This window comes from Cheilinus undulatus, linkage group 16 (assembly GCF_018320785.1).
Source record: "Cheilinus undulatus linkage group 16, ASM1832078v1, whole genome shotgun sequence".
Lineage (NCBI taxonomy): Eukaryota > Metazoa > Chordata > Actinopteri > Labriformes > Labridae > Cheilinus > Cheilinus undulatus.
In genome coordinates, this window is record NC_054880.1 from 30,374,809 (window position 1) to 30,399,951 (window position 25,143).

Genomic DNA, 25,143 nt, shown 5'->3' on the forward strand with positions numbered 1-25,143 from the left:
AGATTTACAGGAGTGCTGGAAGCGATTTATAGTTGAATAATTTATAGCTGAATAAGTAAACTGAGCTATATCAGGGCAGAGGAGCAAACAAAGTTGCTCTCTTTTTCCTCTTTGTCTATGGCACATGCATGCACTCTTTTACTCTCTCTTCCCTCTATCCCTCACTGATTTAATATGAGAAATGATAATCAGTATTATCATGTAGGATCTGGGGATGTGAATTAATGTTCTGTGTGCTTTTAAACAGATGAAGACAGACTTGTATTGTTTATTTATGAATGTGCTTCAATGGCGAGCTCTGTCCAGCCACTTTTTACTTCACAGGAAGCTCATAATAATGTTACAGACTACTTCAGTGCCTAAAATGGCCACCAAGCACCGATAAACATTATCTACAGCTCATATAAAAAGGGATAAATATAGGTTTAAATGTTTTTGATAACCTTTGATGTTTCTAATTGTGTCTGGCATATCTGCTGCAGGGCGCAGCACATAGGATTATTAATAGACTTAATCATTTCTCATCACTGATCTACACACAGAAAGAATAATTTTAAAGAAGTGTTTTAAAACTCATGTTGTCTTGGATCAAATTATGACCACTGGTGCACGTTTAACAGTCTGACTAGTGAAGACCGTACCGCAGTGCCCTGCATCTGCATGTTCATCATTTGCCAATATAGCCCGACATTGTTAACAGGAGTTTTGTCATCACTTTCAAAGTACTTTCACTCTCAGGCAGTGGTGCAGCTGGTGGAAATGGACACGTACTCTTGAGGCTTTTATTATAAAAGTGTGCTTATTAAGTAGCACTGTCTTCATGATGGTAATTAAAGTAATACAGTGACTATTTTTAATACATTGGGATACAGTATTATCATTTTTCTGGCCATTCCTTTTTAAACAAGGGTCAACCAAAAATACAGAGTTCTTTTAATACAGTTCTTTTAAGGAACTGATTCATTTACTACTTACAAACATTGATGATCATTTCGTTAGCCTGACTACAGGTTGTGTCACCTCTCACTACCATGATGTATAAGGTATCATAAGGTATCATGCTACATAATGTTGAAGAATTCAGATCATGGCTGGAAAATGCATACATCTATATTTTTATATCTCTAGGCATTAAGTACATATTTCAGTGCTTCTTACAATTAGTTACAATTAGTTTTTTTTTTTTTTTTTCATTGTTTTAAGGTTTATTTTGCAGCTTTTGTTGACTTAATTATAGAGATAGGACAGGGGATAGAGTCATGAACAGGGTTGAGAGTGGGAATGACATGCAGTGAAAGAGCTACAGGCTGGACTTGAACCCTGGCCGCCTGTGTACACGGAGTACAACTTAACCATTAGGCTAACTGCGTCACTGCCTTTTTCTTATATTTAATTGAATCCAAAATTTGTTTTAACCTTAAATATATGTTTGTGATAGATGCTGTCAATGAGTGAGATACTGTCGATTTGCTTACTCCATCTGGAAAGCTCCCTAAAGCTCCCTTACTTTGCTTTCCTAATTCACCTTGAAGAATTGTATCACATGGTCTGTGTTTCAGTTTTAGTGCCCAGTGAGAACCCTGTAGGATTTTACAGTTTCTCTTTTGGCAAGAATACCAACATGGGGAAACCCTATATTTTTAGTGAGTTATGCAACCTTTTTTATACACCTTGATGACGCAGAGATAAACCTACACACCACTTCACACTGTCTTGCAGATTCTGTGTATTACCTCTACCTGCCTTGCTTTCCTTTCTCTACTTAGTGTTTCACCGGAAAGTGGTAAATTGTGATTCCTGTCAGCATTGCCTCTCCGTTGCATCCCTCGCCACTAGCAGAGGTGAACTGATGGTGACTCATTGGCCTTCTCCACAGGGGTGGATGTTATTATTTTAGGGGTATTAGGGGGTGGAAAGGGATCTCTTTAGACAGCCAAACAGATCATCACTCAGCTCACTCCAAATAATTCTTCATGTGGAGAAAAAGAGCGAGAAGACGAGTTTACCAGGTTTATTTAACTGTTATTTCACACAAAACCATCATCAGAACTCAAACAAAAAGTATAGTTTTGAGGGATGTTTGCAAACTTTTTGTTTGCGCTTTTATAACTTTATAGTATTAGGCTCTGGCTTAGAGCCAGGGATTTATCTTATCTGACTGTAGGAGCAAATAAAACACAAACTGTGATAACAACTTTCAAGCTTTCCTGGTTGGAAAGTTAAACTCTCTAGAGACTTCTCTTTATCATAGATGAAAGGAAATGTGCTTGTCTGAAACACATATTAAGTAGGTTTTTCACAACAGATAATATTTTAAACAGTGTTCAAGTAAACATACGTTAGACTCATGTTACATGATACAACACTAGAGCTATCAGCATATCTGTGTTACTTGTGCTGACACTAACATCACAAATTAACCCACATTTTTTTCTTCATTCAAGTTATTACATGCCATTTTGTTTTATTAGACCCAAGGTAGTAAAGCTACTGCAGCAGGGTGGAGTTGTTGGACTCACCTTGGTGTCTCCCTTCTTTCAAAACAATGGAAAATAATACACACCCCTTTGAATGTTTCATATCACTTTGAAAAATTCAAAGACAGCTCACTGAACAAGTCAAGAACAAATCTTCCCTTTGGGATGTCAAATATTTTACTCTTTTGATGTTCCTTTGAGATATTTCCATTTACTTTACAGTGCCAATAAAACGTATTAACTCCCTGGATGTTTTACCCTTTGTTCATTTTATAAATCGATCATGGTAAATATATTTTGGCTTTTCTGACAAGAAAAAATACAATCAATTATAATGTCAAAGTGAAAACAGATTTTTTTAAAAGTTAATCAATGAAACAAAACTATGTAAGGTAAAATATGTGACTGCAGAATTATTCACCCCCTTTTAACTGACCGACCTAGTTCAACAGAGGTCTAGCCAAAGTAGTCTCACCACTAGTGACATGGTGATCACATGAGTGCAGTGACTGTGGCTCAAATGATTGCAGTATAAAGGCACCTGTGTCTGGAAGTTCCAGTACCTGGTTAATCAGTATTCCTGGCTGCCAGTACACCATGAAGACAAAAGAACACTCCAAGCATCTCAGACAAAAGGTTATTGAAAATTACAAGTATGCGGATGGTTACAAAAACTTTTCAAGGCACTGAACATCCCCCAGAGTTTGGTTAAATCCATCATCAAGAAATAGAAGGAATATGGCAAATGTGCAAATCTGCCTAGATCAGGCTGTCCTAACAAACTGAGTGAGCATGCAAGAAGGAGACAAGTGAGAGAGGCCACCAAGACACTTATGACTACTTATGTGAGAGTTGCAACGAAAAGCCACTGTTGAAGAAAACTCAGATTAAAACTCCACTGGAATTCCCCATAATGCATATGGGAGACTCCATGGTCAAATGGAAGAAGGTCTCTGGTCTATGACAACAAAATTGAGCTTTTTGGCCATCAGACAAGACACTGTGTTTGAAAAACACCAAACACTGCACATCACCACAAACACACCATCCCCACTGTGAAGCATGATGGTGGCAGCATCATGCTGTGGGAATGCTTCTTGGCAATCGGCCCTGGAAGGCTTTTAAATGTAGAGGGTAAAATGAATTGCAACAAAATATAGGAACATTTTGGAGGACAATATCTCCAATAAGACAACCACCCAAAGCATTTGGCAAATGCTACAGGAATTGTTTAAAGACAACAAGGTGTGTGTTCTGCATTGGCTGAGTCAAAGCCTAGACCTCAATACAATTGAACCTACCCACCTATTTTACATTAAATATTTTTTTATTTAATTGGCATTTCTTTGTAGAAGTCTGTTTTTACTTTGACATTAAAGAAGTTTATTATATTTTTACAACCCAGTAAAAAAGAAAAAAAAAAAAAAAAATCAAGCATGACATTCAACCTGACTGACAAGAGGACCGCCAATGATTGGGTGTTAGTTCCAAAAATCAGAAGTCCCTATTTGACAGCATTTTGATTCAAGCCAAATGTAAGAGGGAGCTTGAAAGCCCTGATGAGGCTGTCAGAAATAATATCAGATTTTACACCAGTGGTGACAAGAGTTTATTGGTGGGGAACACTTCACTTTGGAATTCCTGTTCTAAGCCCTTGATATGCCTTTTTATGGTAATCAATGAAAGGCCAAATGTGTTTATGGGTTGTTTGAAAATCGCTCTGACAAAAATGTAGCCAAATGGCTTCAGGTGATTCTGAAATAGAGATGAATTCTAAATGAACTGGCTCTGATAAATCCATATTTTTAAACAAAACATTACCTCACATTTTTGGATCCTGTCTAGTAATAGTTTTTAGCTGTCATTTCTTGAATAGAGATATCATATGCACCATTGCGCACAGAGGGAGAGGAAAGAGGAGACAAAACTTCATAGGATCATCAGTCCTCTTGTGACTCACTTTGCCAGTGAAAGTTGAAAACAGTGCTGCAGCTGTAAATCTCTTCTGGTACCCTTGCAATAAACATTTTAGTATAATTTTGTTGAAATCAAATATTATAGACAGAACATTTTCCTGAAGGACTTAGCAACGTGTGTGTGGAATTGCTGCGTGTGCACACTGGCAGTGCTTGGCCCAACCTGCTTCCTGCATAATGCACACTTGCAGTAATACTGTACACCACAGGAAATTTAAAAGTGTTAAATAATAGATACCCTCCAATCTTACCATCTAGGTTGATTTAGAATAACTACTTATTGATTCCTGCTATGGAAAACTGCGCCTTCTTTTCCTCTGATAATATTTGTTGTGCCACATCAATATGTATTAATGGTTTATCCACTGTTGATTAGTTCTCACAGGTTTTTTATCATTTAAACAAATAACAGAGAATAACAGTGTATCTGTCAAAGAAAAGTGCAGCTGTGTTTTAAAGATTCTTTTTAAAGAGATTTTGATCTCGAGCTCCCATGCTGGTTATCCATTTACCACCCACTGCTCTGCCTGGAAACACTATCACTGTGTCAAACTTTGCCAGAATTTGAGTGCTATCAAAAGTTTCATGAGTATGAGCATGATATATTAAGTGAGAGATTTGAAGGACAAATTGTGCTTTTACTCCAATGTTATTATGCAGCAGATCAGAGCTTTGAGCTTCTTTTTTTGGCTTTGAGGTTTTATATTTTAATGGTATTATGGGATTTAAATACAGCATAAAAACAAGGGGAGGTTTTCAGACTGGTGCTATTTATGATTTTTTATGTGTTGTTAGTAGTTGCATATATGCAACAATGTGTCTCTGAATTATTTATATAAGATCACCTATTTATAGAAAATAAGTGATCTGATCCAGTACAAATTAATCTTGCAAAGCATTTTTATGCCCTTTTTTTCCTCCTGACAACCCCTCAGATGTATCTTAGGAGTCTTCTGTGTTAGTCCCAGGTTACTCTTCCACTTGTAGGGGGTCCCAGTATACGACAAGACTTAGTAGACTGACCAACCACTAAACTGATATAACAAAACACAAAATTTGAATGGTAATACTACTAGTGATCAGCTGATCTCACTCATAGCAGATCAGTAAGGGCGACAAGGTCGGATTGGAGCATCCCTAATATGTACCTCTCTGTTTGGTGATTTTCAAATTATATAATACATTCGTCCTCTTGCCTTGAGTGGCAGTCACAACCGTGTAATAAATTCTGCCAGGGTTTTTTGTACTCCTTCAGGTCTGACTCCTCAGAACTGAAGTGTGTTAATTTGACTTGAGTCATTTTGCCTGTCATCTTTAGTTGTTCTCTTGCTTTTCAAACCAGGCACAATAGGTTGGTCCCCTCTGCTCCTTACTTAAATTAAAGAGAGAGCTGTTTTGGAAGTAGTGGCTGAATTCACACTGTGCTCTAAAGAAAAGGAGACAAGACTGATGGACAATGTGAGCATGTGAAACAGTTACAGCTTGAACTTTGTTTTCCCGAGTAATAGATACAAATCATTGTCTGTCACTTTAGTTTGCAGTGCCATCCACAAATGCAACTTAAAGTTGTATCATGCAAAGAAGAGGCCATACATGAGCACAATCCATAAATGCAGCTGTGTTCTCCAGGCCAAAGCTCATTTAAAATGGTTGAGGCAAAATGGAAAACTGTTCTGTGGTCAGATGAATCAAAACTTTAAAATCTTTTTGGAAAACCCAGACACTGTTTTCCTGGGACTAATAGAGGAGAGGAACCATCCAGCTTGTTTTTTTTATCACATTTTGAAATCCTGCATTTCATGGTATGGGGATGTATTAGTACCTAAAGCCAGGCATACACTGAACGAATTTCATCAGATTTATCCACGAATTTTGAGTTGCACGACTAACTTGGAAGTCATCATCATCAACCTTTATTTAAATGTCGAGGATCATTGAGGTTTCCCTCCTTTACAATGACCTCGAGTTACAGAATAATAAAAAAAAAACATAAAACAAATAATTTTCAAAAGAAATAAAAATAAAAAAGTACAATTATAGGTTATTAGTACAGTTAAAGATTTTACTCAGAGAAACAGTCACATACCAAACTAATATTATTTGAATTCATTGACTCAAATGTTCTCAAGGAAACGAGAGTCTCAATCTTAAGCTTGTTGTAGATTCAACATGTTTGGAGCACAAAAGCCAAAAGCAGCTTTTTTTCCCAATTCATATTAAACCTGCAGTATCTGAATCATTAGACAGTCAGTAGGGTGAGTTTGGTAAGGTCCAGTTAACCAGTTATGCACTGACGTTACATAAGCTTGACTGACTTTCAGTCAGTTCAGGTGTCATTTGTTGTGCTGTGTACAGGGGGATACGATGGCCGACTATGTCCCCCTCACAGCCCAACCAGCCGCTCCCAACTGGTCAGATGGAATTCTGAAATGTTTGATGTTTTAGTTGTACAACTCCAGACACTCCCACAGTGAGACCAGAACCATGAGCAGAATAACCAAGTTTGGAGTGTTTTTTTTTTCTTTGTAAACTGTTAGACAGCACCTTAAATCATCATGACAGCAGCAGGAACTATATTATTAGGAAATACTTCTATCCGCAGACTTCCAGCTGACACTGATGGTGATGCGGTTTGTTGTCGAAAGATAGCATGGGAGAAAGAGCGAGGATATAACTTGAAACTCTTAAAGGGATACTTCAACATTTTGGCAAATTCGCCTATTGCCATAATTCCTGTAGTTTTAGAATGAAATGAAATAATCATGGAACATTACGAGACGGAGATGTTTTAAAGTTAAATACAAAGCCAAAACGACTCCAGACATGGCAGCTGCACTGTGTCACTCCACCCAGTGGTTTACTCAAGAAATAGTTCCAAGTATTTGCTTCATGTGCATAATGTTACATAATTATACGTTATTTTTTCATAGCGTGGTGAATGTGCAGGTCACAACTCTTACACGAGAGCGTTTTGGAGTTGTTGGATTATGTATTTGATGAGTTTGATGAGGGAAAGCAAAAAATACCATCTGCTTACATAGCGTTCGCTGTGCAGCTAGTATATCAGTCCCCCCAGATCTAGAAACAGCTTGCACAGACAACTAACGGAAACAAACCTATTTCTAAGACTATAGGAATTATGGCAATGGGCGAATTTGCCAAAATGTTGAAGTATCCCTTTAAACCTCAGTATGTAAGACTTTTGAAAAAGAAAACACTGCAAATTTCTGTCACAGTCTGTCCTGACTTCACTTGTTCAGTATGAGCACTAAGGTTGGGCACAACCATCAGACCGTATAGTGTGAGTACATAAATTGCGCCATAAGCGATTAAGTTGTACAGTATGAGCCGACATTCCTACCACAGAGTCGGTTTGAAATCGCACAGTGTATGTCTGGCTTAAATCATTGCTTTGTGTTTATTTACATTTTGCAGTCCCAACTTTTTTGGAATTTGGGTTGTAAAATAGGATTTAACAATGTGATATATGTTTTCTTTTTCAGTGGCACTATGTTTCAGTGTTATATTATTTCCCCAGCTGCCGCCATTCTCTTTGCCCTTTTGTCATGGATCCCACCATAAAGTCAAGCTTACATGGTTGAACATGAGTAGAGGACAGACTGCATTATGCACCAGATCTACAGTTGAATCAGGAAACTGATACAGTATGACAGAATATACCTCTGAGGCTCTAAATGTCAAGTCTGGTAATAACTGCAGATGTATATAAAGTCTTATGTCGTTTCCCCTTTGACTGACATTCCCTGTAGACACAGTCGTTGTCTTTTACTTAACCAGTGAGAGCTCTCATCCTGTTGAGATTTCCCAGGAAGTCTGACAGGCATAAATTCATTATCAGAAGATTAGCTTAGATCCTCCATATTGATTCTTTTCACACAATAAAGAAGGAGAGGAGTAGATGCAGCCTCCCTCAGCTGCTCAGTTTTGGCAACATGCAGATCATTTCCTTTGACACACACCCAGAGCACATGCAGATTATTCCACATGAGGCAGGATTTTTACATACAGACAGGATCAGAGGCACACTGTCATAGATCTCCGTCTGCTGAAGCATATTGCGCTTGTCTCTTCAAGTCATCCTCTCGCGACATCAGATGGCCCTGTCATTTCTTATTTCTCTCCTGTTCCATGATGAATGAGGTGTCAGGTGCAAGATGTTTTCAGGAATCTTCGTCCAGCACTCGTGGAGCTTGAGACTGGAATCAGACAGTCTCAAAGATGACTCTGTCAGTCATCCACATATTCTTCCAACAACTACAAACGGTTTTTAATTGGCTCTGTATGGCTTTTCATTGAAACAGAGAAGAGGGAAAACACTTTCATGCATGGACAGACATGTAGCTCTTAGAACCATTGATGTCTCTGCAGTGTCCATGTGAGTGGAATATAAAAGACACAACAGGTAGATGTTCCCCTCCTCTCAAACAGGCATTTAGGGTTTTATTTATTGAATGGCGCTACTGAAAAGCAAAGATCAGAGTGGATGTGTCTGAGTTTAGTTTGCCGAGTGTGTTTCCTCTCCCTGTGAAGGCGACACGCAGCGAGGGAGGGGAATGGGATGAGTAACAGAGCGCTGCTTTCATCTTCTTATATCATTCACAGAGATGTCTTTTACAAAGTCTTTATCCCCTTGATGGTGTTCTTTAATGGCCAATGAAAAAAAACCCAAAGTGATCCACCTCAAAATGTGAATGGACGCTTTGATGTTTCAGAGCCCAACACGGTTCCCAAAAAACGCTGTGACACCACGCAGTAAAGCCTGAACTTTGTTTTTTTCTTTTCATGTTTTCTTTGAACAGAGCAGAACAGAGAGAGGGAGACATGTAGAGAATGTGTAAATGTCTGTTTTGTTGTTGGACATTTTTCTGAATTAAAGGAAGGATCCGGTATTTTTGAAGTTGGGTTATATGAGGTACATGGCAATAGTAGTGGCATTAGCCTCCAGAGATTTCAGTGAGCTTTGACCCTTTTAGCAGAGCATGCTGGGGGAAGTTAGGCTGTATAGCACTCTAGTTGGGTACAGTTGCTCCAAGTTTTAGATGAAAATGGTCAAGAAAATAATGTCAGCTCAATTGAATACTTTATCAGACATTTTTCAAGCGTTTTTTTTTTTTTTTTTTTTTCACCCAGGAAGTCTGTATTGCAAAGCGAGTTTGGGTACATGTTCTTCAGCCACAGCATATCGCCATCTCCTCATCCTTTGTTTAGGTCTACAGGCTTCAACAGAGACAACACCACCTAAGCTTAAACAAAACTCAAAATTAGCAAGTTGGACTCAAGTGACAATACATGTTGTATACTGTGGGCAGGAGGGACTACTGTTATGACCCTGAAGTACACAGAGGAACATCTTCTGCACATGGAGACTCAGCATGAAGAAAGAGAGAGGAGAGAAACTACTGTGGAGACTAGTGAGCAGGAGCGTAAGTTTTGGTGAGCCCATGCCCATACACCCACAGCCTGCATCACCCCCCATCCAGAGTTCCCTGCCTTAATGAACACTGGTGTTTTACCGACTTTCTTCAACTCTCCGGAGGTAAAATGCTACAACCAACCCCGACTACGAGAAGTGAATGGAAATTTTTCATCCAAGTAAATTTATGGCTGTTGCTATATTCTTTTACTGACTGATAGAGAGGCATCAGTCAGCACAATATGTTTACTTTGCGAAAACATTGTGTCAGCTGTTGAAGTGGAAAACTGAGCTGAAATAACTATCTTTGGTCTGGTTTGTGTGTTTTTTTTCTCTGTCAAAGTTGCAGATCCAAACTGCTGATCAGGTGGAAGAACATGTAGCCAAAGCTTGCATTAAAAAGTAGTGCCAAACACAGAGGCTCTCTGGCTGAAAACATTTTAATATAACGTGCAATTAAGACAATATTGTTTTTGGCCCATTTTTACCTCAAAATCACAAAATTAAGCAGAGATACTGTACCTGTCTGTAGCACTGTGTCGCCTTGCTTACCCCAGGGCATCATGCTTAAAGAGGCAACACACTGACATCCCTATAGGCTAATGCACCCTACAGGCTTGCCATGCACCTTGTGTAACCTTTCAAAATTACAGAAATGGCTGTCGATGGGAAGGATTTCTGAAAGCTCACAATACTACAAATCTAAAATGGTAGCCTTAATGTAATGTTAGATGTGTTTTATGGGTTTTACTATTATTCAAATTATGGTAGCCTTAATGTAATGTTAGATGTGTTTTATGGGTTTTACTATTGTTCAAATTATGTTAGCTCAAGGTATCCATGTTTAAAATGTTAATAAAATAGTGTTTAGATGGAACAGTGCCCAACAAAGTATCAATTATCTTGATTTCCCTTTTTTTTGGCATCTTGCAAGCCCAGATAGTGATTTGCAAGTTAACACTTAAAACATGCCAGCTCACACAACCTAAAATAAACTAGTCTGTATTCATAGCAATTTTTTTTCTTTCTTTTTACAGGCTGTTTGTCTTACCTGTGCAGTGATGATTTCTGTTGTTTTTTTATGGGTTTGGGAAATTGAGCAATCTCTTTTAAATGAGAAGTGTATACTCAAATGTCACATAGGTGCATGCAGAGAAAAAAAGTCAGACATGGAGACAGTAGGTAATACACTGCATCATACACTGGATTTTGTGCTTTCTTGCCATTTTCAATTTAAATCCAAATAAATTAATCAAGCAGTTTCTCCATTTCTCTGGCAATATATCATTACCATTCCAAATGCTTATAATTATGGATGTTCCTTGCAAACTAATTTTCACATTGACTAATGCAAATTAAAATTTTCACGAATCAACTAGCCAACTAGAAGTAAGTTTATTGAACATGATTAAGCAGGAGAACAACGTCAGATTGGTTTGCTGAGTGTTAGCAGCACTGTCACTCTCAGCTTTCAGGGGGGCCCTGCAGTTTACAACATCAACATGCCAGCTGAACATATTACTTGTAATACCCAGCATGCCAATGTACAACTTTCTTTCCATCAAAAAGCTTCCACAATGCACTCCGCTACAAGAGGCTATCAGTTCACTGTGCTTGTTTACATGCAGGTAGAAGAGCAGGAGTCTGCAAGTAAGTTTAGCCAATCTAAGAATTGTTTAAATAATCCAACTGGAATTTACAACAGCCTGTTTGACAGTATTTTTGTCAATTTTCATTTACCTGGAACACTGTGGTTGATTTATTGTAGGACAGTCAGAAACAAGAAGTCAAAGCTCCAGAGTTTAAAGTACTATAGCTTTACCAAAAGAGCCTTAATGGCCCCCAGTGATGAAGGGGGAAAAGTTTAATCCTTTTACTTGGATTGTGCTTGTGCTTCTGAAGTGTTTTGACACTGCAAGCTACAACTGCGGCTCCGTAGGTAGAGTTGTTTGACTTGCAACCAGAATGCCATGGTTTTGATCCCTAGCTCCTGCTGTCAGATGTCAATGTGAAGCAAAAATCTTAACCCCAGTTTGCTTTCTTGGTGGCAGGATAACGGGGTAATGTGGATGCAGTCAAATGTGACTAGGAAATACAAATTCTGCCATCAGTGTATGAATGTGGAGTTACTGGTGTGAATGGGCAGGTGTGAGAGGTGGTGTAAAAGCACTTTGAGTAGTCGGATGACTAGTAAAGCACTATACAAGCTCAGGTCCTCTTACCTACTCATTTATCCACATTCATACTCATCTAAACACCAATAGCACAGCCGTGGGAACAAATCAGAGTTAAGCATCCTGCCAAAGCACACAGTGGCATGACTGAAAGCTGAGGACAACCTTCCATTTGTGTGTTGCCCAACTCTGCCACTGAGCCACAGTCGCCCCCTGAAGTTAAACTCTACACACACATTTCTAGTTGTAATACAAAACTCCAGTAAAGTTGAACTTTGATATAACTTTGCAAACACGTGTTTATTCAGAGCAGTGAACAGATAAATCTGAAGATGTCACCAAATCAGGAGTTATTAGACATTCTGAAGCCAATTAGAGTCGAGTATTCACCCAGACACAGCCTAACAGTGATTAATGAATGGTTGAGAAATATTTGACATTCCTTCCTAAATTCATCAGTGATGTTTTTTTAACACAAGAGCATTAGTCATCTAGTTGATGTCGCTGATGGAATTATTAGTTCAAAAGTTTTAAATTCATGCATTCTGTTATTCATCAGTATGCTGCACAGGCACATAAAGTCTGTTTTTTTTTCCTAATATGACTTATTTTCCCCACAAAAATATTACTCTGTGGTTGTTTTTGAAGCACCTTGGAATGAGAAAAATGACCAAGCTGTAATGGTCACTGCTCTGCACACACTGCATGTAAATCAGCAGCGCTCTGCTCTCTTCCTTTATATTTGGTTTGAGGAAACAGATCTTGTGCACTGTCAGACAGCTCTGACCTTTCTGTCACTGAATCTTTGATATAATAAGCAAATTATCATGAGGCGGAGCAAATTAAAGTGTTGCTCCTTAATACAAATGGAAAATAAGAAATATTGTCCAAGATGTCAGTTTGGAGCCATTTCCATAAAGTAAGTTCTTAAGCATTATAATTACGTGGGTTTGACTGCAAGTCAGTCAAGTCCTTTAGTGGGTGATTGTGTTGTTCAGATGGATTTGATTAAAGCGTTTGAACAGTATCTAATTATCAGAGTTGAAGAGCAGAGGCCTTGAGGCTTTTGTCTCTAGCTGTCAGCTGAATAAATATAAGCAGTGGGAGGATGTCCTCGATCAGCTCCTTGTGATATGAGCCCTCTCAGCTCATCATCAGCGTCTTCTTTGGACTCTGTTGTTTTTGAGATTCATAGTGATCCTCACTTTGTTCTCAGTGTTATGTCTTAAGGTTTTCATTCCCAGGATTCTCTTCATTGCTGTGACATTTTTATGATTATTATCATTAATGGATTTCTGCTGCTCATTTTATCTGCAAGGTTAGAAACAATTACAGACATTTCATCACCAAACTCACAGTAACAATTTGGGAAAAAAAACAATTTACTTCTGTAGCTGTTGATGAAGAAAAATACTGTGTATCTCTAGGTTTTTAGGTGAGCATCGAGGCTAATTCACCAGCCTTTCCTAGGACAAAATGTCTTATGATTAATTTTATTGTGACAGTTATGAAGTTAAGGCGCAGCTACTGACAAGCCCCCCAACATCATGGTGCTGCCACCACCATGCTTTAGAGTAGGGATGGTTTCTTTGTGGTGATGTGTGGTGTTTGATGGCCAGAAGTACCATTTTGGTCTCATCAGATCAAGAACTTTCTTCCAGTTGACTATGGGCCTTCCACATACCTTTTGGCAAACTAGTCAAGATCAAATAAGTGACTTTCTCTGCCTCTCTCCCACAAGTCTTTAGTTACTTTCACACTGCCTCTCTTTTCTGTGTCTGTTACGCCTTCATTCCGAAACGCCGTTCTGTATGAAAGTGACCTGTCTCGCAATGGGGGTCGATCTTGCCCCACCTCTGATCAGGATCGAGAGATAGTATTAGAGCCGTAACAGACTTTTCCGCAACAAGTGTGAAAGGATGTCACGGCATTCCGCAACAGCGAGTGTGCACTGCTTAAAGTCGGACCTCCAACTCAGAAACACAGAGGAAAAAAGTCTATTGGGTCTAGGGCTGAGCAATATGGCCTAAAATTGATATCCCGATTTATTTTTGCTGTATCCCAATGCATGACATATATATATATTGCGATATTTTGAAATGGCCTATCAGCAGCTGTATTTAATTTGGCCCCAAATGACACTAGTTTGGTGATAAAAATAGTCTGTTCTATTGGATTTTTAATCAAATTGTTTGGAGAAAGTAAAAATCAATATAAAGTCAAATTTAGCTGTTTTATTTTGAAAAGGATTTCATTCAGTCTTTTACTAATAAATCAAAAATACATAAATCATGAAATACTCTGTCTTTTACAGTGTATGGAAAGTCCTGAAATGTTTACTATGCTATGTTTACTATTGCTGACTATAAAATGATTATTTTCCTCATTAAGGGTGAAGCAAACCTACACAGAACTCACCAATCATGCATGTAGTAAATGGCCAAAACCCTGCAGTCTAGTCCACCATTCAGGCTCACAGCTGTGATTGTAATAGTCCATTATCTGTGCTGATGAACGCTGGAACAGTTTCTGACAAGTTCATGACATGAGAGTGTCTTTAGAAAGAAACTGTCCTGTGTAATCATGGTGGAAAAAGCTTGTCTGGAGGCAGGAACATTTTAACTTCTTATTGTTGGTGTTTTGAACTGTAAGGCTGAGATAAGTCTCCGTAGTTGAGGAGAAGTGGATCACATTTTTCTGCTGCTGGGCCATCTTCTCTCTGACCTGTACGACTCTGGCAGGGAGTTTTCAGCAAAATGCTCGCGCCCAGGCAAATCTCGTATTCTGGGTTTAGTGTCTTTTCAACAACACTGGGCTCATGTCTTTAGCAACGTGTTGTGTTACTGCAGCCGTTGTCTTGGAGACATCTTGCGGCATTTTTTAACGAATACTGCGTGAGTTCAAACTCTTCCTTTTCAAAGTTGAACGACTGCTCAAGGCTGCAGATCCAGTGTTGTTTCTTGCTGTCTCAAAAGTCAGCTAACTCCCCGCTAACTAGCCATGCTGCTCTGTTTACCTTCCTCTTGCTTCTCACCGCTGACGCACATGTGCAGAGGAGTTTTCTGGATGGGCACAGGAGAGAGAGTGAGCTCTCTGCTGTGAGAGATGTGTTGAGGGACAATGGGAGAAGCGAAACTCCAGCGAGAAATGCACGCTGACGGCTCAAAACTTCCACATAATTTATACTCGGATATTTGCAATATAGTCATTTTATACATAGTGGGTGGTAAAAACCGGGATACATCGAGTATACTCGATATATCACCCAACCCTAATTGGATCTAATCGATCAAAATGATTGTTCATGTTATTTTCCCTATATTTCCTTTAAAAAATACAAAGTTTTGAACCGAGAAATCCAGAGTTTCTAGTTTCATTGAAGGCAGCAGCTCAGGCAGCGGCTGCCATCTGATTACGGGACGCAGGGGTATGTGTGTACGCCCGGGCGTGCACGGCTCTGTTACATCTTTGTGTGAATTGCTCGTTGTGGAACAATCAGTGTATCATTAGTTCATTTAATATTTGATTGATAACTGAATAACAAATAATCAAAAAATGGTTCATTTTCTAGTTTTCATTTCTAAAATGAAATTAAATAAACAAGAAATGATGCGTCTTTTTGACTTTTGCCATTAATGTTGGGATCAGAGAATGTAATATAAAAAAATTGGCTTAAGCAGTTAGTATGATTTCAATATTAATTTGCATAACCTGGTACAGGTGTTATGCTCAGAAAAGCATCCTGAGAATCACATGCCCATCGCTGAGGAGTTCACGCTTCCTGGAATGATACACAACACAAACACTGGCACCAAGTTTAGTCACGTTCCTGCACTTGTGCTCCTTCATTTGCATTCGTGCAATGCTTTGGTCCACCTTGTCCTTCCATGCCGGAGCCAGGGAAGCATACCAAATCCAAGCACGAAAAAGTGTACTCATTATGGCCAAATGTACTGGACTTTTAGGCTCAAACGTACCCATTCACAGTACAGATTGCCAAGCGTGAGTGCGCCCTAACTGCTGGTGTTTGTATACATATCATTCCAGGAAGCATGAACTCCTCAGCAATGGGCATGTGATTCTCAGGATACTTTTCTGAGCACAAAACCTGCACCAGGTTACGCATACCAATATTGCAATCAATTTGACTTTTTACAGCTTTTTTTTTTTTTAATATTGTATAATTTGATCCCAATATAAATGGCAAAAGTCAAAAGGACGCATCATTTTCTGTTTATTTGATTTCATTTCAGAAATGAAAACTAGAAAATGAAAAGAATTTTCATTATTTGATTTGGTTTTTAAAACAGAAAAGTGAACAATGAGCCATTTTTCATTTATTTGTTATTCAATTATCAATCAAATATTAAATGAATGAATGATACACGGATTCGGAACAAAGACTGGCATTCCTTTTCGCTTTTATTGTGGAATCTCTGTGTAAAAATGGCTTTTGACTGCTGAAGAATCTGGGCAACAGTTGTTGTATGCAGAGTCTCTCCCATCTCAGCTGCTGAAGCTTGTAACTCCTTCAGAGTAGTCATAGGTGTCTTGGTGGACTGACACTTTTCAATAACCTTTTCTTTGAGTGTTCTTCTGTCTTCATGGTGTAATGGTAGCCAGGAATACTGATTAACCAGTGACTAGACCCCCCAGACCCATGTGTCTTTGAACTACAATCACTTGAGACATATTCACTGCACTTGGGTGATCAACATTTCACTAATTGTGAGACTACTACCACTTGGCAGGGCCTCTGTTGAGTTAAGTCAGTCACTTAAAAAAGGGTGAATGTTTATGCAATCACTTATTTTACCTTATAGTTTTATTTGATTAGCATTACTTTGTCGGAAACTGTTTATCAGCACTCTTAAAAATGCTTTCAGACTTCCCTTAAAAAAGTATTCTCTGAAAGATTTTTTTCAGTGAATGTGTAGAGACTGATGCAAACAATGCTTCCACCAGAAACCTAACCTCAGTGTCCTGAAAGCTCTGGTTCTTTAAAATGGCGCTTCCATTTCTTTGCCATTGGCAGGTTGCTTATGGACCTTCATGATCCCAATCTTCTCTCTGCATCCACAGCACAGTTGTGTCTCACAGAGAATATAAACCATCCTCTGGGGGTTTTACCTCTCATCACAACATCAACCCCCAGGCCCTATCCAGTTGCCTCCACAGTAGTCATTGCAGAGCCAGCTCAGTCAGCGCTCACAGCAGCATTTTCTCATTTTTATCCATGTCCCCTCCACATTCGCCATGCCTTTTACCTCTGCCAGATTGTTGCACACAAGGGCAGACACGCCTCATTGCATGAGCTTTTTCAAACAAAGCTTGTTTCCATGGTGACCACCTTTCCCCTTCTCCTGCTACTTTTATGGCAGCGGAGCACATAATGCATCTGCAGTGAGTTATCCCATCTTTCCTATTTTCTTTTTTTGCACATTGCAATAAAAAAAACACTTTTTTCCTTCATTCACAGACAAACTGTACATGCTCATTTTGTCAATAATATCATATCTTGAGGGGAAAAAATGGTCTGCTGGGAATAGGGCATAGGCACAGGGTTTTTCAACGAAGATAAGAGTCGACTGCTGAGATGTACATCTGCTGCTGCTCGACCTCTTCCTGGGAATCAGCTTCACACCAGTGTCATTTTTTTCACAGCATCTGCAGGTTTTTTTTTTCTTTTTCCCTTCCCACAGTTTCTTGAAATAATGCCTTCCCTAGGGGGCGTTTTAGCCCTGCAGGCAGTCTTGAGATGGGTTAGTTAAGGTGCCAGAACATTTTTCTAATCTCTTCTATACACCACCCGCCTCTCCATCCTACCTGAAACCTTTATGACACATTCATTTTTTTAATAAAATTGTTGGTATTCCAGATATGTGTCCTGTCACTACCATTTCCATTTATTCATAGGGACAAAAATGGCAGATTTATCTGTCTCTATGCTATTTCTTTCTCCAGTCACCTGTAACTTTATCGACCTTTCTGTTATGTAAAGTGCTGCACCGTCACTGGATTATTCAATTCCCTTACACAGGTATTATTTACAAGCTGTAGCATCCCTACATCAAATCCGGCAAGGGACTTAAGTTGCATGTCATTCCCTTTCCATTCCCTACCTGTCTTTACTGAGCTAAAAATGGCAAAATACCCCAAAAGGAGCCTTAGCATTTCAGCAGCGGAGATAAAAATAGCTCACTCGTAGCAAACAGTCTGCAGAGATTCGGTTTAAATGACAAGCTGCACGTATATCAGATTATAAGCATTCTTCAATACCTATCCATAAACAGTAACTGGCATTAAAGAACCTTTTTTTTTATCCCGGTGCCTCATATTGAGCGAGACGCGAATAGATTGAGCGCCTCTGCCTCTGCAGCCGCTGCATACAAAGGGTTACAGAGAGTCAGCCGCAGTCTAAAAATAGACTGTTGCTCTCGCCTGCCTCTGCACGGGCCTCTATGGATCTACGCCCTTAAGCTTTTGCACGTGAGGTAAAAATAACCCTCTTTGGGAAAACACACACACAGACACGCAGTACGCTCTCTGTGCTCAGCTTCTCCCCTGTGACATAACACAATCTCTAGCTGTCAAAAAAAGATACAAAAAGGCTCTGATAAAATGTTGTTTGGGAAAGATTTGCTGTTTTGTTCTGCTGTTTAGGGCAATATTCAAACAGCACACATTGCACACAGTATGCACACAAGAGAAAACCTTTTCACATTGACGTTAAACACAATAAACACAAATGCATTAAATACTTCAAAACTCAACAGCTGTAGTTATGGCTGCAGGAATTGTTGAAGAGAGCATGTGTGCAGCACTGAGGTGTCTGAATTGTTATTTTGTGTAGAAGTGGGAGTTTATGGACCTCGTGTTTGAAATGATTCATGGCTTTGCAGTCATCAGATAAAAGCCACCCTGTATGCTTCAGTGTGCTTATAGTGTACTTTGGGTCTGAGGCAGAAAAGCATTTAATTAGGAAGGGGTCATGTCTCTGTGACCAGCTCATCCTAAGCTGCTGTTTTTACTGCCATTAATAAAAGCTTCACTGCCATAGCTATCTGCAGGATGGTGATAATTAGCAACATGGTGTCAAAAGTCACACCCGGTGAACAGGATGGTATTTACTGATATGGGTTTACTTTGCTTTTAGAGGCTTTTTTTTTCAAGTAGTTGTTCTTCCAAAATAGATACACCCTCCAGATGATTTTGTTGTTGCTTGCCATGAAATGGGTCTTAATTATGGTCACTTTCCTTTTGCCAGCTCTGGTTCTGGAGGTAAAATTTAACCAACTAAATCCTCAATTGACATTTCAAGAAATCCTTATATAAATATTTTTAAAATTGAGAAAAAGACAAAGGTTCAAGACTGTGCAGTGCCTATGATAAGTATTCACCCCTTTGGATGTTTTGTCCATCAACTGATTTTATAAATCAGTCATGGTCAACATCATTTTTTTTTTTTTTTTTTGACACAAACAAATAAAAAAAAAGTGTAAAGGTCAAAGCAATAACAGACCTCTATAAAGCAATGTGGATAAAATATCTAAGGTAAAAGTAAGTGACTGCTTATTCACCCCCTCAGTAGATGCACCTTTGGTTGCAACCACAGCACTGATCTCTAGTCAAGATTTAACATGAGTTTCCTTTGACAGCGTCTTTCTAATTGCCACTCTCCCATAAATCTGTGACTAGTAAAGTAATCTGGGCAACAGTTGTTGTATACAGAGCCCCTCCCATCTCACCTGCTGAAGGTTGCAGAGTAGTCATAGGTGTCTTGGTGGCCTCTCTCACTAATCTCGTTCTTGCATGGTCACTCAGTTTGTGTGTATGGCCTGATCTAGGCAGATTTACACATGTGCCATATTCCTTCCATTTCTTGATGGATTTAACTGAACTTCAGGGGATGTTAAGTTAAATCAACCTTCAGTGCCTCCTATTTTTTTTTTTTTTTGTATCCATCCCCTGACTTATACTTTTTAATAACCCTTTCTCTGAGTTGCTTAGAGTGTTCTTTTGTCTTCATGGTGTAATGTTAGCCAGGACTACTGATTAACCAGTGACTAGATCTTCCGGACCCAGATGTCTTTGAACTACAATGACCTTAGACAAATTCACTGCACTCAGGTAATCCTCATTTCTCTAACTGTGAGACTAGTAGCACCAGTTGTCTGGACCTCTTTTGAATTAGGCCAGCCACTTTAAAGGCTTGAATATTTCTGCAATCAATTACTGTATTTTACCTGACAGATTTTTATTAGATTGACATTACTTTGTAAAAATCTGCTCTCATTTCTCACTCAATAGCTTTTTTCTTGGTCAAAAAAAAAAAAACGAAATCATATTAGCCATGATTGGTTAATTAAATCAATACAAGTGTTTAAAAAGTCCAGGGGGAAGAATACTTTTTATAGGCACTGTATTTTTTCCCCAGCATTGAAGAAACTGTACTTCCACAACAAATTGTGATTCCCCTGATTCATTGTGGATGATATTTTTCCCAACAAGACTCAGTGAATTCAAATACTGAATATATATGCACGACATTTTTCAAAACCAAACCCCTAAATACTCTGCAGTGCCATGTCCTAGCACTGGTTTTACCCCAACCAACAATGCACATCCTCGCTCACTGAGTTGGTTTCTTACCACAGAAGATTTTGAGAGGCCTTTAAGATTTGAATTACTATGGCTTGGCAGATATATCCATGCTAGTCCTGTCAGAAAGAAAATCCATATTTCATACTCTTTTGTATTCCCACAGTGTCTCGTCGGGGCTGAAGCATGATTTTAAGAATTTGTTGAAGCAACTAAGAACACTTTTTCAAGGTTATGAAAGGTTGTGTTTTGAATTTTCAGGCATGAGACAGAAGGTGCTGAACTTTTAATTCTTTTTTATCTGCTAAAACCAGAACTACAGGTTCTTCTGACACTCAAGGAACTGCAGTTTTTTTATCGCAACTAACAATGCCCAGAGTTGGTTTCTGTGCTGCAGACAGAGATCCGCTCGATTGACAGGATCACAGGATCAGTTGCTGATCATGCAACAACATACAAACAAAACATTGTTTTGCCTTCCTGAAGTTGATTTGCAGACTATTAAGTGCTTGTTTTGATATAATCTTGAAAATATTGGATAAAGCCTAAATGACAACTTGTTACTGAAGGAGCCTTGAAAGTCTAATTTGTGGCGGTCACCTCATTAAAGTCTCCTAATGAAAAGTTACATACTGTACATCCTCTCTGCTGTTGCATATGATCCATATATCAACATCCTTATTTAAACAAAAAAAAATTACCCATAGTAAAGTGTGTGCCCATAAAACCTTTAACTATTTAGACCCAAATCTGTTTGTGAACCAGGCTATCAACGTTTAAAATCAGCTTTTTAACATTATTTTAGCCAGAGACAGATTACTGTGTGCTGTTGAAGCAAAGTTTTGACTTGATGATGTGAATCTTTCATTGTCTAATTTAATTTAGATTCTAGGGCTCGTGATTTGATTCAGAATGGAGTTTCGATCGAAACAGATTACAGATTCACAACATATGCCATTTCTTATGAAGAGGTGATTATTTCAGCATCTACTCCAGTCTGCTGTGCACCTAGGAGCTGTGAATTATCATTTTACATTAAAAGCTTAAGAGAATGTGTACGAGATAATGGTTTTATCCTATTTGTAGTAGTGCTGTTAATTGATTAAAAATTAATCAAGTTAATCACATCACTATGCTGTGATTAATCATGATTAATCACAGCATTTCTTTAGTTTTAGTAATTTTTAGATTTTTAAACGTTCGTATCAACTGTTTACTTTCATTATTTTAACTTTATCAGCAGCACTTTGAAAGCGCTTTTTACTAAAAAAAATAATTTTTATTATTATTATTAGTACTATTATTATTATCTAGAAATTAACATTTAAAATACTACCATTTACTTGCATTTTTGTTTGAGATAAATTAGTACAAGTATGGTGTTTAAATTAAGAAATATTAAACAAACTAGAGTTTTTAAACTTATTTGTGGTTTGTAAATCAGAGTGTCTTAATCCACTGAGCAGTAATATTTACAGACTGCAAACGAGCCCAGCATACAAACACATCAGGTACAAAATAACTTCTGCTGTAAAGTGAATGATCAGGTGTGCTCTTAGGTCAAGGTAGCTGAAGTTGCTGACTGATGTTGCTGTCTCTCACCAGTGTAATGAATGTAGCTCGGGCCAGCTGCTCCACTTTAGTTGCCTTTTTAGCTGTAATACAGTTCATGGATTCTTGTGTCAGTAGTTCTCGTAGGTGTTCTGTGGTAGGGCCCATCCAAGGTGACTTGGATGATGTCTTGAAGCCCCATGTCATAACAATGTCGATGGTCTGCAGTCTCTGGTGACCCATTAGCGATTGCATTAGTTAGCTTAGATGTTGTCATTTTGGGTCTGCTGGACTGCGCCAGTGTAGCTTTACATTATGGCTTGAGCCCGTGTTGGTTGTTGTTAGTGTCTTTGCTAACATTAGCAACATTAGCAATCACAGCTTGATCCCATGTTGGTTGTTGTTAGCGACTTTGCTAACATTAGCAACATTAGCAATCATGGCTTGATCCCATGTTGTTAGCATCTTTGCTAACATTAGCATCATTAGCAATCATGGCTTGAGCCCGTGTTGTTAGCATCTTTGCTAACATTAGCATCATTAGCAATCATGGCTTGAGCCCGTGTTGTTAGCATCTTTGCTAACATTAGCATCATTAGCAATCATGGCTTGAGTCCGTGTTGTTAACATCTTTGCTAACATTAGCATCATTAGCAATCATGGCTTGAGTCCGTGTTGTTAACATCTTTGCTAACATTAGCATCATTAGCAATCATGGCTTGAGTCCGTGTTGTTAACATCTTTGCTAACATTAGCATCATTAGCAATCATGGCTTGAGTCCGTGTTGTTAACATCTTTGCTAACATTAGCATCATTAGCAATCATGGCTTGAGTCCGTGTTGTTAGCATCTTTGCAATGATGCGTTTTGCCCTGAGGTGGTACTTCAGACTTGTTGTGCTTTGAAGTGAAGACAGTTCATCACTGCAGTATGTACACACATCTTCTGTTTCATCCAAACTTCTATTAGGCAGCTTTTTAAATCGAAATTGGCCGTGAAACAGACCTGGGTCTGTCTCCTCACTCATCACTGCTGGCTATTTGACCCGCCTTTAACCTTTTCACCCCAGGGACATAAATATCCACGTAGGAGGACAATGGGAGGAAGTTGTGGTCAAACTTAATCATATGATTAAATTGTGTTATGTTTTTTTTGACACGTTGAGCTTTCCAGATTAATCACGAGTGTTAACATGTTAATGTTAACATGCCTAATTTGTAGCTTTGTTAATCAGCTAATTACAAACATGTAAATACAGAAATGAAAACCCAAAACAAAGACGCATTGAGTAGTCAGATGACTAGAAGAGTGTTATACAAGCTCAAGTCCATGACCATTTCCTTCTAAATTTTACCCCTTGGTGCACCAGGACTTCTCACCAGTTGCTGTTAAGCCCTGCTGTGATCTTCTGTGCCCCATGCTCAAGTTTTTATGGATAATTCATGATAGCATCAAAATAGATGCATTGCTGTGGTGTATGGCACACCTCCCGAAGTGTGCCATGGCGTTCATCTCTGTATACAAATCCAGGTGAACTCACCAGTCATTGTGTTGGAGGAGAACCAGAGTGAAGTAGTTCACCACTCTCTGACAGTCATGTACTCCAGACTGGACGCTTCTAACACCTGTTCCTGCCAGTACTGCTGAACATTATTCAAAATGGATGGCCAGACTGTTGGTCAAAGACTCAGGGGTGGTGTTTTTGCTCAACGATCAACTTGGTTACTGGCAAAGATGAAAAGTCTGGATGTGCGGTGGTAGTCAGCTCACAAACACAGCAGGGACTCAGTGTGTCAGTGAGTGAAGAAGCTGTTTAAGCTCCACATTTAGTGCAGACAACGCAAATCAATGAAATTCATTGCATTTCCTTTCGTTCATTTTACATTTTGATTTTATATTTCATTTTTCATATCATGGCTTACTTCTTCAGATATATATATATATATAATTTATTTATTTTTTTGTCTTTATTTGGGGAGGACAGGAAAGGCATCGTGTATGAAATCAGGGAGAGAAAGTCAGGAAATATAGGAGTCTGACCCACCAATAGATGTACATTTATTGACCACAAAATAGTCCATTTCAAACATCTAATGGAGAAATTGCATTTTGTTTGTCTTAATTTATTTAAAGAGTTTTATTGTTTGAAACTACATGTTTCCCCAACAGACATGTAGTTTATTTTTATATAATTTGCCATTTTTCCATTTCCATGGTGACGCTAATCGGCTTGCTATTGACAAAAGTTCTAGCCTGACATTTGATCTACTTTGATTATAAAAATGTCCAAATTAATATCAGGTGTTGCAGTACAGATAAAAAGTCACTGAGATATGATCTTTATTTCACATCACCCAAATTAGTTCTGTGATTGAGTGGCACACTTACAGCATGTGATTAATTTTCCCATTTAACATATTTGTGAAAAGAAAGTGCAGGCTATACCTTAGTTTAAGAGACACATGTAAACATTACCAATAGCTGGGGCTGCGAATGCTAACAGCCTATAAGCTGCAAGTGTGCACCAGGAAAGATGGAGAAAATGCATAGATAATTACCAGCAGCAGGTTTGCTGCACTTAAACTGTCTGCTGTTAAAATACACTTTACATGTAATATAGTGTTTAAAAAAAATATATCATTTTTTGAACATTTTGAAATTATCCGAAATAAAGAAATTAAGATTTTTGATTTTGACATGAATTTATATTTTTCCCAGCCCTCAAGTATCGACTGGAGACAGTGATCAGCTGTTGATCGTGCAGTACTGATGGTACACAGCACACACAGATCTTGTCAACATAATATCTTTAAGGCTAATAAGGTCCAGTTTGTACTGTGCAAACTGTTCACTGACAACCACATACAGATGAGGACTCAATTATTAGCCCCCCTATGAAACTGTCAGCTTTTCCCAAGTATTTCCCAGAT

At 38.6% G+C, this 25,143-nt stretch overlaps 1 protein-coding gene across 2 annotated transcripts in view; it reads left to right on the top strand.

Moving 5' to 3' along the window:
* The window catches only part of trappc9 (trafficking protein particle complex subunit 9), a 341,471-nt gene that overhangs the window by 189,075 nt on the left and 127,253 nt on the right, over window positions 1–25,143 (top strand). The window lies entirely within an intron of this gene.